The following is a 14,329-nucleotide window of genomic DNA, read 5'->3' as shown; positions in this document are numbered from 1 at the left end:
AATAAGAACCATACTAGGATGGCCTAAGAATCCACCCGCGGATGCCCCCCCCCCCCATCAACTATCCTCAGATACGATAACGGAGATGGTGGTAGGCATATTGCTCCATACAACGTAAATATTGCATCGGTGATAGCAATCAATCTGGTGTGTGATGTTATCGAAGGGAGTTACCAGGTGGATACCAAGCAATCAAATCAAGCTCAACAGGGGTATATCCTTTATTCGTTTTCACCAACAGCCCCTCCGGGATTTTTAATCGTTGAGAGTCCGATTAATCCGGTCTATATGCGATGCCATGATCGGTTTTTAACGAGAATTAATTTTAGAATTACCGATCAGTCAAATAACCTAATTGACCTACAAGAGGAGGAGTTAGTGATCACTCTGTTTGTAAGATCATAGCAGCAGGGGGGGGCGATGACATCGACGCGGTCGTCGCTGTGCTTACCAGGCGCTGACGACGCTGGGATCGGCGCGCAGAAGGTGTTAATTAAACCAAATGACGTCCGGACGATCCCCTCGACGACGACGTCGTTTTTTTTTTACCAGGCGCTGACGACACCGGATCCGCTGAGTGCAGAAAGTAATAATTAAGCAAAATAACGATTGGACAAAATGTCCGATTCGCCCCCCCTGCTGCTTGCTCTACCCCTCCAGTATCCTTTTAGGTTATAATAAATCGACTCCATTATAATAATAATCGGTTGATTAATTACCAGCTCCTAATGCTAGTTTACCCTTCATCGTAGATCTCACCAACCAATTAGCTAATGATTCTTTGAAAGATTTATTTCGTATGGAATTTAACGCATGAATTAATTTTACATCTGCAATATGTATATCTTGTAGGTTTTCAGTTTTATAAGTTACATCATGAGCGTGACACGTTTTATAAATAGCGTTTACTGGATACTCAGCGGGTTTTGGCTGATCTTGGCTGTCAAGTTGGATATCAAGTCGAGTACCAGGACCGCAATAGTTATCCCCGGGAAGGTGTTTTTCACCTGGGTATTTAGCCCATGATGTTCCTGGTAGTTTTCCTAAGTGAGCGGCAACACCACCTCCTCTTTTTTGTATTGTTTGGATTAGAAATAAATTTTAACAGATTTGTACCACATCGTTCACACTTTCCTGTAACTGCTGATCTGTTATTTTTTGTTGTAATAGGTGTTAGTCCACCTGTGGGAGTACGTATCCTGCATTTCACACAATATAAATCCATAGTATTTATTATATTTCTACAACATAGATGTAATTGATTTTTCGGCAACAAAAGTCGAGAACCAGTCAAGCATCATCTAGCATTTACAAACTCTATCCGAGTGATTATAATTGGGCCATCTGGAAGTGGTAAAACGCAACTGCTGCTTAATTTGATAATGAGGTGGTTCAAATTGGGTAAATTATATTTAATAACTCCGTCTGTAGATGACCAGCGATGCTACGATGTACTTAAGGATTTTAATGAAAATACAAAGTTGTTGGATGAAAACGGTGATAATGTTATTGAATTTATTACTGATATTAATGAAGCACCATCTGTAGATGATATTGATGGATTTATTAATAATTTAGTTGTATACGACGATGTAATGCTGGATAAGCAATCAGATCCTGCCAGAATATTTTCGCGTGGAAGATATAAAAACGCAGTTGTGATTTATGTTGCTCAACTATATACACAAATACCAAAAGTGATCAGAGATAACTGCAATATTTTAGCCGTATTTAATGGTGTTGATACACATACTCTGCGAAATATTCATCAGACTTGGTGTAGCATCAGATATGGACATAATTAAGTTTAGAAATTTATTTAGTCAGGTTCAGTTATCCCCACATGGATTTATAACAATAAACTTACATGACCCACGATCGCGATATCATATAGGTCTTGATAAAATATTTGGATAATAGCAGCAACGATGGTGTTGTTTCGGCACCCCATGTCACCACCGCGATCCTTTTTTTTGTTGCGATTTTCAGGAAGGCTTAATTTTACGATTTGAGAATGAGCCAATTAGTATATGTTCGCCCTCTCTCTGGTGGCATTATTTGTTATAATTTTTATTAAACTATAGCAGCAAAGAGGGTGAACAGCCCCAGATGTGTCAAGATGCCTCCGCAAACCTTTTTTTGCGATTTTTTGAGATTTTCAGGAAAGCTTATTTTTGCGATTCGAGTGTGAATCAACTAGAGGCTGTTCACCCTCTCTGCTGCTACTAAACATATCAATTACATCTCATTTTAGAGAGAGTCAAGGATATCAAGTGACACAAAAGTGTGAGTCGACCGAAATTTGAAATAAGATCCAGAATTTAAACGTATCGTCAAATATTACGATGCGGGAGACAGCAATCCTTTTATTCATGAAACCTTTTGTTAGGAAGACAAACAAATTTTATATACTTTTTGCATGAATTGGACGAATTTCAAGAAGATCAAATCAAATAAATTGACGTGTGTTCCTTCAATCCTTTTATGTGTTAAACATTTTTAATTCCCCAAAGGTCCTTATCAAAGGTTAACAGAAAACATCGCCAGTACGAAGGTCTAGTCAAATGTAACGTTTTGACACAGACTAACTGTCATCATGATTATGTTTTACGTCATCTTTAACACAGAGATGTTTCCTTTATGCTGCAAAAGTGCTGAAACATGTAATCTAGAAAATGCAATTGTCGACACATTTGATCGAGAGGGTGTGTGTCGGATCTTTTTTATTTAAATCGATAATAGCACTTGCTAAACGTTTACACGAAGCAAGATGTTAGTGGTATTCTCTCGACAGACAAGTTCGTAAAGAAGTAGAATAAAAGACCTTGTAGGGACCTATGCACCTCGATAAATTCGCTTCACGCAAAGACGTTAAATTCTCTATCCACACTGGGACAGCGCAGAAATAAACATCGAGTACCTATCAGATTTAATAGGCCGAAGTCGCCCAGAGAACAAACGAATAAGAAAGTGAAGAACATCACCCAGAGAATTTGGCAAAATGTTGCACCGAGATTCCTGCTAATTTTCTAAGTCAAAACTTAATCTGTTTGCTATGCCACCAACAAAGATGATGATGTACGAATATCAAAAGAGTATATTGTCATCTTGTGTCGTTATGTCAGCACCTATCGAACTCGAAATTAAAGGGCAAACCGAAGTATACATTGATCTCAACAAACGGTTACTTGTTCCTGGAAGGCAAAGTTCTCAAAGGGGACAGGGCAGTCCAGGTGCTGATGTCAGAGTAACTCCAGTGAACACTTTTATTTGTTGATCAGAGAACTGATTTGTACTTTGATATCAAAACTGGTTTGGTGCTTTACGGCAGAGTAACACAAATAGGTTATTCCAGGCAATTGGAATAGAGTGCCTTTGCCCAAGGATACTTCAGGTCAGCTGACCCAGGCTGATCTGATTGTAGGATTCGAACCTGTACCGGTTCGGTCGTGAGTCCGGCACGCAAACCACTGAGTCACCGCATCACCTCGACAGACTTACCATACCTGGGCATAACATACACCTTATTCACAATGCCTTGTTGGATATTATGTTCAAAAATGGAAAATGCGGTTATAGCGTTTACAACGTATAGCATGACGACGCTTTAACTCAAAGATTATAGGCACTGCAAAGTTAATTAATCGGAAGTACCAAAGGATCTGAAGTAAACAATTCTCTCCGTCCGTTTTCCTCACACCATGTTCAAATATTTAGGTCATCCACACGGATCAAACCTCGAATGCATGCCGATATATGCCATTTTGACCAATCACTTGCAAAATAACAATTGAGCGAGAACATTTTTCGTTTCTTAGTGGTCAGTTCAAACGTAGAAATAACCTAGGTGGTCTGAATATGTCGTGGCTTTTATGGCGAAGAAATTTTAGGCGAACAAACTGTACAAATTTTTCTGCAAGTTATTACGCCGACATAGATCGGGGTTTTGTTGTTGTTGGTAGGCATAGATAGTAAAGGTGTCCAAAATTAATATATAAAAAACAACCTTGTTACGCTTCATTTGAACAAAAATAAGGTCGCAGGATGTACTATAGTCGATTAAAACGAAAATCATTAGGTGTATGTGTCTGATTTGGATTTTTACGTAGCTTTAAAAAAAATTAGTCATATCGCTACGATATCTGCAATGTGGCAGTTTGTAGTGATGTCTAGCATTGGGGCATCACGCTGCAAACTCGTAGCATGATGTCCCACCCATTCACTTTATCCTGACACCAGGTCAACCAGTCCTAACACTAACCTCTTAATGCTGAGTGTCTAGTATGGCAGATGTTAGTACCATTTTTGTTTATGACCAACACCCCACCCCTTCGTAGGAATATGTACAGTCTATAATATTAGTGACAAGCACCAACGCCAATTAAAGATCTAGATCCTTAAACATACACAACAAGCGCTCTTATTCTTTCTCTCTGTCAGGAAAAGATACAAAATTGTGAAGTTTAGTAGTGCAGTACATTATAATAATCGTTTTCTTTTTCGTCAGCATGAATTCAAAGTTTAAACAATTATATCATTTACAATACACCAGCTTGTTGGCAGAATGCAGTAAAATGCATTCAAGGTCGAACAAACACTATATTTTCAGATTTGTCGGAAAAATTCCTGTATCCATATTTGTATCCTTCAAGCGAGTAATTGAAGGGATATCAACTTGAGCTGATATATTGTTTTGGCGAGATGTGAACATTGTCAAAATGGTATATTTGTATGTGCAGGCCGGCATGGCGATGGTGGCTGTAACCCGCGGACCCGGATTGGAATCTCCGAAGGGTACAAACAAATTCTCTCTCTCTCTCTCTCTCTCTCTCTCTCTCTCTCTCTCTCAAACTCGAATGACTTCTATGGAACTCTACATGTACAATCGATCCCAGGGAAAAGACTTAACCTGTTCTTGATAAAGCCCTCGGATACAGACCCATTATCAATTTGTGCAGAAGCTGCATGTGTGGGACCTTTTCAAACGCTTTCATGACGTCACATCATATTATTTCCACAGATTCACTTCTGTTCAAGGTATCATCCTATTTGCCTAGAACTTTTATCTGTGTTAGTACAGTTGATGGTCTTGTTTATGACATCAATGCACACAACTCTGTCTAAACTATTGGCCCATACAACTTGCATCAACTATAACAGAACTATATTCCAGTTCATACAACTTGTATCAACTATAACAGAACTATATTCCACTTCATAACATCAGCAAATACAACTAAGTCCTAACTATTACTACATTTGCTTAGAACTTGTATCAATTTTAGCATATTTTATCCTTCAGTTTTAAAATTGATCTGTTACCCAATAATTCATCTTTTTGAATGGCATATAATACAGAAATTTACATACACGACATGTTATACTGATGGGTCTATTGTTTAGATAAATTTTTATATAAGATGTGTTAGTAGTGAAGTGGGGCGGTATAGCCTCATGGGGGACTTTAATGTTAAAATAGGGTATCTCGAATATAGCGACAAGGGGAATTTAACACGGGGAAATTTAACAGGGAGTGAATGGGGAATGGAAAATAGCGACAAGGGATTGGGCCACTCTAGGGACAAGGGGACTTACCATTATAAACAGGATATATCCACTCTGGGGACAAGGGGAATTTGAACAGGGATGGGCCTGTAGAGCGACAAGGGGAATTAGCATTACAGAATCCCCATATCGAATATAGCGTCAAGGGAAATTGAACATGGGAGTAAAAAGATATCCATTCTGGCGTCAAGGGGAATTGAACATGGGAATATATCGTGGGCATGTATAGCATCAAGGGGAATTGAACATGGTGGGCTTGTCTAGCGTCAAGGGAAATTGAACAGGGATGGGTCTGTAGAGCGTCAAGGGAAATTGAACATGGTGGGACTATCTAGGGACAATGGGAATTGAACAGGGGAAATGGATAGAACATAGACAACAGACAAGAGACATTCGATTAAAAAAAAATTAGGCATGAAAGTCAATTTCTTTTCGAGACCCCTGAATGGCCCTGAAAATGGCCTTTGAGTTCTTTTTCTTCTGCTTCTTCTACTTTCTCCATTTTTTCCACCAGTTCCTGACTTTCTCCATTATTCCTTTCTTCTTCTTCTTTTCCCTCTCCGGCATCCATTCGGGTGACCCATAGCTCTAAATTTCTATTGGATCTTTATCCAGTTGTTATTCTTTTGGTCAAACTCCAATTTCTTCTTTCTAATCTCTTCTTCCTTTCTTTCTTTTGACCATTTTTCTTTGATCTTCTTGACCTCTAACTCCATCACTTTTCTCATTAATTCCTTTCCTTTATTCAGCCTGTCCAGGCCTCTCTGCACATAAGAACACTCGGTCCCATACAACATATCTTCAAGAAAGCACCTGACTTTGCTTGCATTGTCAAGTTCTTCCTTTAAGCTTCCCACTCTGACATGGGGGATTTATCATACATCTCAACCTCTTTTCCTCCTCTTCTATCATTCCTGCTACCACGTCATTTGCTATGTTTAGGCTATTAGCATAGTCCAGGTACTCTGCTATCTTCCATTCTTTTTCTAGTCTCTTCACTAGCATCCATTATCCATTAGTATATGGACCAAGTTGTTGAACAACTCCGTTGCTGACGTGAAGGAAAACATCCCCTACATTTGTCATGTCATATTATATACTATTCACACAAAGGTGATGAGCCATGTAATCTAAAATCATTATATACTATCCACACACGTCAAGTAGCAAAAGCATAACCAGATCTACTATTCACACACGCGAAGCAGCAGAATCAAGCCCAAATCTACTATCCACACATGAGAAGCAGCAAAAACATAACAACAATTTACTATCCACACACGAGAAGAAGCCAAATCAAACCCAAAATGTACTATCCAGACACGCTGAGAACTAAAAACAACACAAATCTACTATCCACACACGAGAAGAAGCCGAATCAAACCCAAAATATACTATCCACACAGCTGAGAAGCAAAAGCATAACCAAAATCTACTATCCACACACGCGAGAAGCCAAATCAAACCCCAAACTCTACAATGCACACACGCTGAGAAGCAAAAACATAACCAAAATATACTATCCACACATGCGAAGAAGCCAAAACGTAACCACCAATATACTATCCACACACACGAAGAAGCAAAACAAACTCTTACTTTACTATCCACAAATCCTATTATATCTATCCACACACGCAAAGGAGCCAAAACGAAACATTCATCTACCATCCACACACACGAAGAAGCCAAATCAAACCCCTAAGCATACTATCCAGACAAGGGAGAAGCTAAAAACATAACCACAATCTACTATCCACACACGCGAAGCAGCCAAATCAAGCCCCAAACTCTACTATCCACACACTGGAGAAGCTAAAAACATAACCATAATCTAATATTCACCCACGAGAAGAAGCCAAATCAAACCCCAAAATCTAACATCTACACACACCAAGAAGCAGCCCATCATTTACTATCCACACATGCAGATATGCCTAATAAAACCCAAACTATACTATCCACACAGGCCAAGAAGTAGAAACAAACCCATCATTTACAATCCAAACACGCGGAGAAGCCAAATCAAACTCCAAACTCTACTATCCACACAAGAGAGAAGCTAAAAACATAACCACAATTTACTATCCACACACTTGAAGAAGCTAAAAACTAACCCATCCACACCCGCCAAGAAGGAAAACAAACTCTTACTTTACTATCCACAAACGCCATTATATACCATCCACACACACGGGATAAGAGAAAAACATAACTACAATCTACTATCCACACACGCGGAGAAGTAAAATCAAACCCCAAACTCTACTATCCACACACGAAAAGAAGCCAAATCAAACCCAAACTATACTATTAACACACGCTAAGAAGCAAAACAAACTCTTACTTTACTATCCACAAACCGCATTATATACCATCCACACACACGGGAAAAGCTAAAATCATTACCACAATCTACTATTCACACACGCGGAGAAGCCATATCATAACCCCAAATTCTACTATCCACACACGGGAGAACCTGAAAACATAACCACAGTCGGCTATCCACAAACGCGGAGAAGCCAAATCAAACCCCAAACTCTACTATCCACACACCGGAGAAGCTAAAAACATAACCACAATTTACTATCCACACACGCGGAGAAGCCATATCATAACCCCAAATTCTACTATCCACACACGGGAGAACCTGAAAATATAACCACAATCTGCTATCCACAAACGCGGAGAAGCCAAATCAAACCCCACACTCTACTATCCACACACCGGAGAAGCTAAAAACATTACCACAATCTACTATCAACACACGCGGAGAAGCCCGGTACTGTAACACTTCTGTCTCGATTGATGTGAGTGTGCTTGTCAAAATGTTTTAGTAAGATTGAAAATGTTTGTCAGTTTCAAAACGCGAACCAGTACTTATGTGGTTTAATATTTGATGCGGAAAGAAGAAATGGTACAATACGCAACGAAGTGATTGTAAGTTTACACTACAATCTGTCTGCACTGCAATGGTAACAACGCTCTTGCGTTGGCATTATTTTGCCACACTACCTTAGAAAAAAAAAATGCATCACTCATTATAAGCGATTTAATAGGCTATACTTATTTTTTTTACCGCGTTCGTTTCAAATTGACTTCAGTACCTTTTTGCACAGTGACAAGATCGCACGTGTTTTTTTATTCTGCGGCTGGTCGCTACACTACTTGCCCTGAATTTACAACCAAACAATGTGTTACACATTGTAAGTGACTTCATTGGCTAACAGATAATTTCCATTGCCTTAGCTTCAAATTGGTTTCACTTGTTATTCGCACCGCGAGATGATCAGACGCGTTTTTCTGTACCTGACCATTAGTCACTCCGCAAGCAAGAAAACTAACACACAAACGATCATGCCATGGGCAACTCATTGAAATTATGTTAGGCATGTTACGAAATATATCACGACTTGTTTGGATGTACTATTCTGTGGTCACTATTTAATCACATACGTCTTCAGTTCACCCTTGTGATATTTTTTTAAGGGTGTATTTTTTCTATGGATGTGATTATGTTATGTTCGAGATGTTATTTTATGTTTTCAGTGATTTTACTTTATATCTATATTTTAATTTAGATGTATCGATTATTGCACTATTTCTTCTTGCCACATCAAATATTAACCCGCCTCAGTACTTTTTTACGTTTTGAAACTGACAAACATTTTTAATCTTGCTCAAACATTTTGACAAGCAAACTCACATCAATAGAGACAGAAGTGTTACAGTACCGGGTGTAATTTTTTTCCCCTTCAAACTAAGTGAATTTGGGGCTTGAGCGAAGTAAATAAACTAAAGTACAGTGAACCTCAAGGATGATAACCCAAGCTGTCTGGTAAATGTGTGTTTAGTTGGTCGCTTCTCCACATGAGTGGATAGTAGAATTTGGGTTTAGTTTGGCTTCTTCCAGTGTGTGGATAGTAGATTATGATTCTAATTTTGCTCCTTCGCGTCTGTGGATAGTAGATTATTGAGTTTTGTAAGCGCTTAGGTACGTTTGTGTGGAAAGTAAATTATTGGGTTTTGTAAGCGCTCACGTACGTTTGTGTGGATAGTAGAGTGTGTGGTTATTTAACCTTCCCTTCTGTGTGGATGGTAAATTTTGTGTTTGATTTTGCTTCTTCGCGTGTGGATAGTATATTTAGTAGTTAGTTATTGTACCTTCACGTGTATGGATAGTAAATTGTGGGCTTGATTTTGCTCCTTCGGTGTGTGGAGAGTATATTTTGGGTTTGATTTTGCTTCTCCGCGTGTGTGGATAGTAGATTTTGGGGTTTGATTTGGTTTCTCCGCGTGTGTGGATAGTAAATTGTGGTTATGTTTTTAGCTTCTCCGGTGTTTGGATAGTAGAGTTTGGGGTTTGATTTGACTTCTCAGCGTGTGTAGATCGTATATAGTGGTTATATTTTCAGCTTCTTCCGTGTGTGGATAGTAGAGTTTGGGGTTTGATTTGGCTTCTCCGCTGTGTGAATAGTAGATTGTGGTAGTGGGTTTAGTTTCTCCCATGTGTGTGGATGGTATATAATGGGGTTTGTGGATAGTAAAGTAAGAGTTTGTTTTGCTTCTTGGCGTGTGTGAATAGTATTGTTTGGGTTTGATTTGGTTTCTTCTTGTGTGTGGATAGTAGAGTTTGGGGTTTGATTTGACTTCTCCGCGTGTGTGGATAGTAGACTGAGGTTATGTTTTCAGCTTCTTCCGTGTGTGGATAGTGGAGTTTGAGGTTTGATTTGGCTTCTCTGCGTGTGTGGATAGTAGATTGTGGTTATGTTTTTAGCTTCTCTATTGTGTGTGGATGGTATATAATGGGGTTTGTGGATAGTAAAGTAAGAATTTGATTTGCTTGTTGGCGGGTGTGGATGGTAGATTATGGGTTAGTTTTAAACTTCCTCAGGTGTGTGGATAGTAAATTGTGGTTATGTTTTTAGCTTCTCCAGTGTGTGGATAGTATACTTAGGGGTTTGATTTGGTCTCTTCGCGTGTGTCAATGGTAGACTGTGGTTACGTTTTTAGCTTCTTCCGTGTGTGGATAGTATAGTTTGGGTTTGATTTGGCTTCTTTTCGTGTGTGGATAGTAGAGTTTGGGTTTGATTTGACATGTCTGCTTGTGTGGATAGTAAATGATATGTTTGTTTCTGCTTCTTGGCGTGTGTGGATGGTAGATTTTGGGGTTTGATTTGGCTTCTTCTCGTGGGTGAATAGTAGATTATGGTCATGTTTTTAGCTTGTCCCGTGTGTGGATAGTAGAGCTTGGGGTTTGATTTGGCTGCTTCGAGTGTGTGGATAGTAGATTGTGTTTATGTTTTTAGCTTCTCCCTTGTCTGGATAGTATACTTAGGGGTTTGATTTGGCTTCTTCGCGTGTGTGAATGGTAGATGAGTGTTTAGTTTTGGCTCCTTTTCGTGTGTGGATAGATATAATAGGATTTGTGGATAGTAAAGTTAGAGTTTGATTTGCTTCTTCGCGTGTGTGGATAGTATATTGGTGGTTACGTTTTGGCTTCTTCGCATGTGTGGATAGTAGATTTTGGTTATGTTTTTGCTTCTCAGCGTGTGTGGATAGTAGAGTTTGGGGTTTGATTTGGCTTCTCGAGTGTGTGGATAATAGATTATTGTTATGTTTTTAGCTTCTGAGCGTATGTGGATAGTTTAATTTGGGTTTGATTCGGCTTCTTCTCGTGAGGGGATTGTAGATTTGGGTTGTTTTTAGTTCTCAGCGTGTGTGGATAGTAAATTTTGGGTTTGATTTGGCTTCTTCTCGTGTGTGGATAGTAAATTGTGGTTATGTATTTGCTGCTTCTCATGTGTGGATAGTAGATTTGGGCTTGATTTTGCTGCTTCGCGTGTGTGAATAGTAGACTTGGTTATGTTTTTGCTACTTGACGTGTGTGGATTGTATATAATGATGTTAAATCATATGGCTCATTACCTTTGTGTGAATAGTATATAATATGACATGACAAATGAAGGGGATGTTTTCATTCACGTCCGTGCTTAACATATAAGTATTCATAGCGTTCGTCGTTCGCGCCATTCTACAGAATAAAGACAACGAGATATGGTGGCTGCAACGGAGTTGTTTAACAACTTGGTACATAGATACTATTGGATAATAGATGCTATCTATGTAGGAGAGAGAGTAGAAAAAGAATGGAAGATAGCAGAGTACCTGGACTATGCTAATAGCCTAAACGTAGCAAAAGACGTTGTAGCAAGAATGATAGAAGAGGAGGAAAAGAGGTTGAGAGGTATAATGAATCCCCCCTATGTCAGAGTGGGAAGCTTAAAGGAAGAACTTGACAATGCAAGCAAAGTCAGGTGCTTTCTTGAAGATATGTTGTTTGGGACCGAGTATTCTTATGTGCAGAGAGGACTGGACAGACTGAATAAAGGAGAGGAATTAATAAGAAAAGTGATGGAGGTAGAGGTCAAGAAGATCAAAGAAAAATGGTCAAAAGAAAGAAAGGAAGAAGAGATTAGAAAGAAGAAATTGGAGTTTGACCAAAAGAATAACAACTGGATAAAGATCCAATAGAAATTTAGAGCCATGGGTCACCCCGAATGGATGCCGGACAGGGAAAAGAAGAAGAAAGGAATAATGGAGAAAGTCAGGAACTGGTGGAAAAAAATGGAGAAAGTAGAAGAAGCAGAAGAAGAAGAACTCAAAGGCCATTTTCAGGGCCATTCAGAGGTCTCGAAAAGAAATTGATTTTCATGCCTAATTTTTTTAAACAAATGTCTCTTGTCCGTCGTCTGTGTTCTATCCATCTCCCGTGTTCAATTACCATTGTCCCAGAACAGTCCCTTCATGTTCAATTTCCAATGACGCTCTACAGACCCATCCCTGTTCAATTTCTGTTGACGCTAGACAAGCCCACCATGTTCAATTCCCCTTGACGCTATACATGGCCACGATATATTCCCATTTTCAATTCCTCTTAACGCCAGAATGGATATCTTTTTACTCCCATGTTCAATTTCCCTTGACGCTATATTCGATATGGAGATTCGGTAATGCTAATTCCCCTTGTCGCTCTACAGGCCCATCCCTGTTCAAATTCCACATGTTCAATTCCCTTTGTCCCCAGAGTGGATATACCCTGCTGGTAATGGTAAGTCCCCTTGTCCCTAGAGTAGCCCAATCGCTTGTCGCTATGTTCCATTCCTCATTCACTCCCTGTTAAATTTCCCCATGTTAAATTCCGCTTATCGCTATATTCGATATACCCTATTTTAACATTAAAGTCCCCTTGAGGCTATACCGCCCCACTTCACTACTTGTGTTACAAGACGGAGGGGTCTATAGTTCATTGAAACTGACATTTAGGACAAGTTGGAGTGGTCTGTAGTTTATAGAAAGTTCTCATATTGCGTGTTAGATGGAGGGTACTGTATTTTAAAGAAATTTACACATAATACGTGTAGGATGGTTCTGCAGTTTATTGAAATTTACACATAAGACGTGTTAGACGGAGGGCACTATAGTTTAAAGAAATTTACATATAATACGTGTTTTGGAAGGGTCTTTAGTTTCGTGAAATTTATATATAAGACGTGTTAGACGGATTTGACTAGAAGGGATATAAATTTTCATAATAGATTGTATCAGACGGAGAGGACCACGGATTATTGAAATTTACATTTTAGACGTGTTGGATAGGTTATAGTGTTTTAAATGTACATTTAAAATGTCTTAGTCGGAGGGACTATTTTACTAAAATTTACATATAAGACGTGTTGGAGGGTTGCATGGTCTATGACATTTATATACAAGACGTGTTAGACGGAGGGGACTATAGAATATTGAAATTTTGTAACAGACGGAGAGGACCATGGCTCATTGAAATTTACGTATTAGACGTGTTGGAGAGGTTATAGTTTTTTAAATGTACATATAAGACGTGTTAGACTGAGGGAACTATATTGAAATTTACATATAAGACGTGATGGATGGTTCAATAGTTTATTAAAATTTACATATAAGACGTGTTAGACGGAGGGATCCATGCTGAAATTTACTTATAAGACGTGTTGGAGAGTTCCATAGTTTATTAAATTTTACAGATAAGACGTATCAAGCGGAGAGGTCAATAGTTTGGATCTTAGTGTAAATCGTTAATACTCACCCTGGTCTTTCTCTTTGTCTGCATATATTTCGAGAACTTTTGTGGGAATCTTTTCACTTGTTAAATAATGTCTCTCGTGCTGTTTTGTTTGCCCAGTTATTTTTCTTTCAAAGCATGCATGCGATAGCGGAAAATTTATAACCGATGTACCTTCTATGATTCTGCAAGAAGACAATGTCTCGTGTAGACGTTTATTTTACATTTGTTACAGCCACGCTTCTGTAGGTTGATGACTATTAGTACTAAGTATAAATCTAACTACCTCTAGTTCTCAATACTAAAACCTTCGTCCTTGTCTAATTTCGCACTATTTGTTTCATAAAGATGTCATATCAAATTTTACCCCTGCTATTATTACACATTCCTTCTTAAGATGGCTGAGCGAACTGAAATCGAAGCTGCTGGGGACTAACTTAATCGTTATGTGTGAATCTAGGTATTTTTGTGCAACAGTAGAACGAGAGATCCGGGTTCGGCTGTGTTATTATATACAAACTATTGGTATTAATAAATTTATTGACTTCTTTGACTATGATTTATCCTGCAGTTGTTCATGTAAATATTAGTAGTACATTTAAGAAAAGAAATGATAAGATTAGAGACCAGCTGAAACTATTTGTGTGGATACTTCTCCTG

Source organism: Sinohyriopsis cumingii, chromosome 18 (assembly GCF_028554795.1).
Source record: "Sinohyriopsis cumingii isolate HCF-2022 chromosome 18, ASM2855479v2, whole genome shotgun sequence".
Taxonomy (NCBI): domain Eukaryota; kingdom Metazoa; phylum Mollusca; class Bivalvia; order Unionida; family Unionidae; genus Sinohyriopsis; species Sinohyriopsis cumingii.
This window is presented reverse-complemented; position numbering follows the sequence as displayed.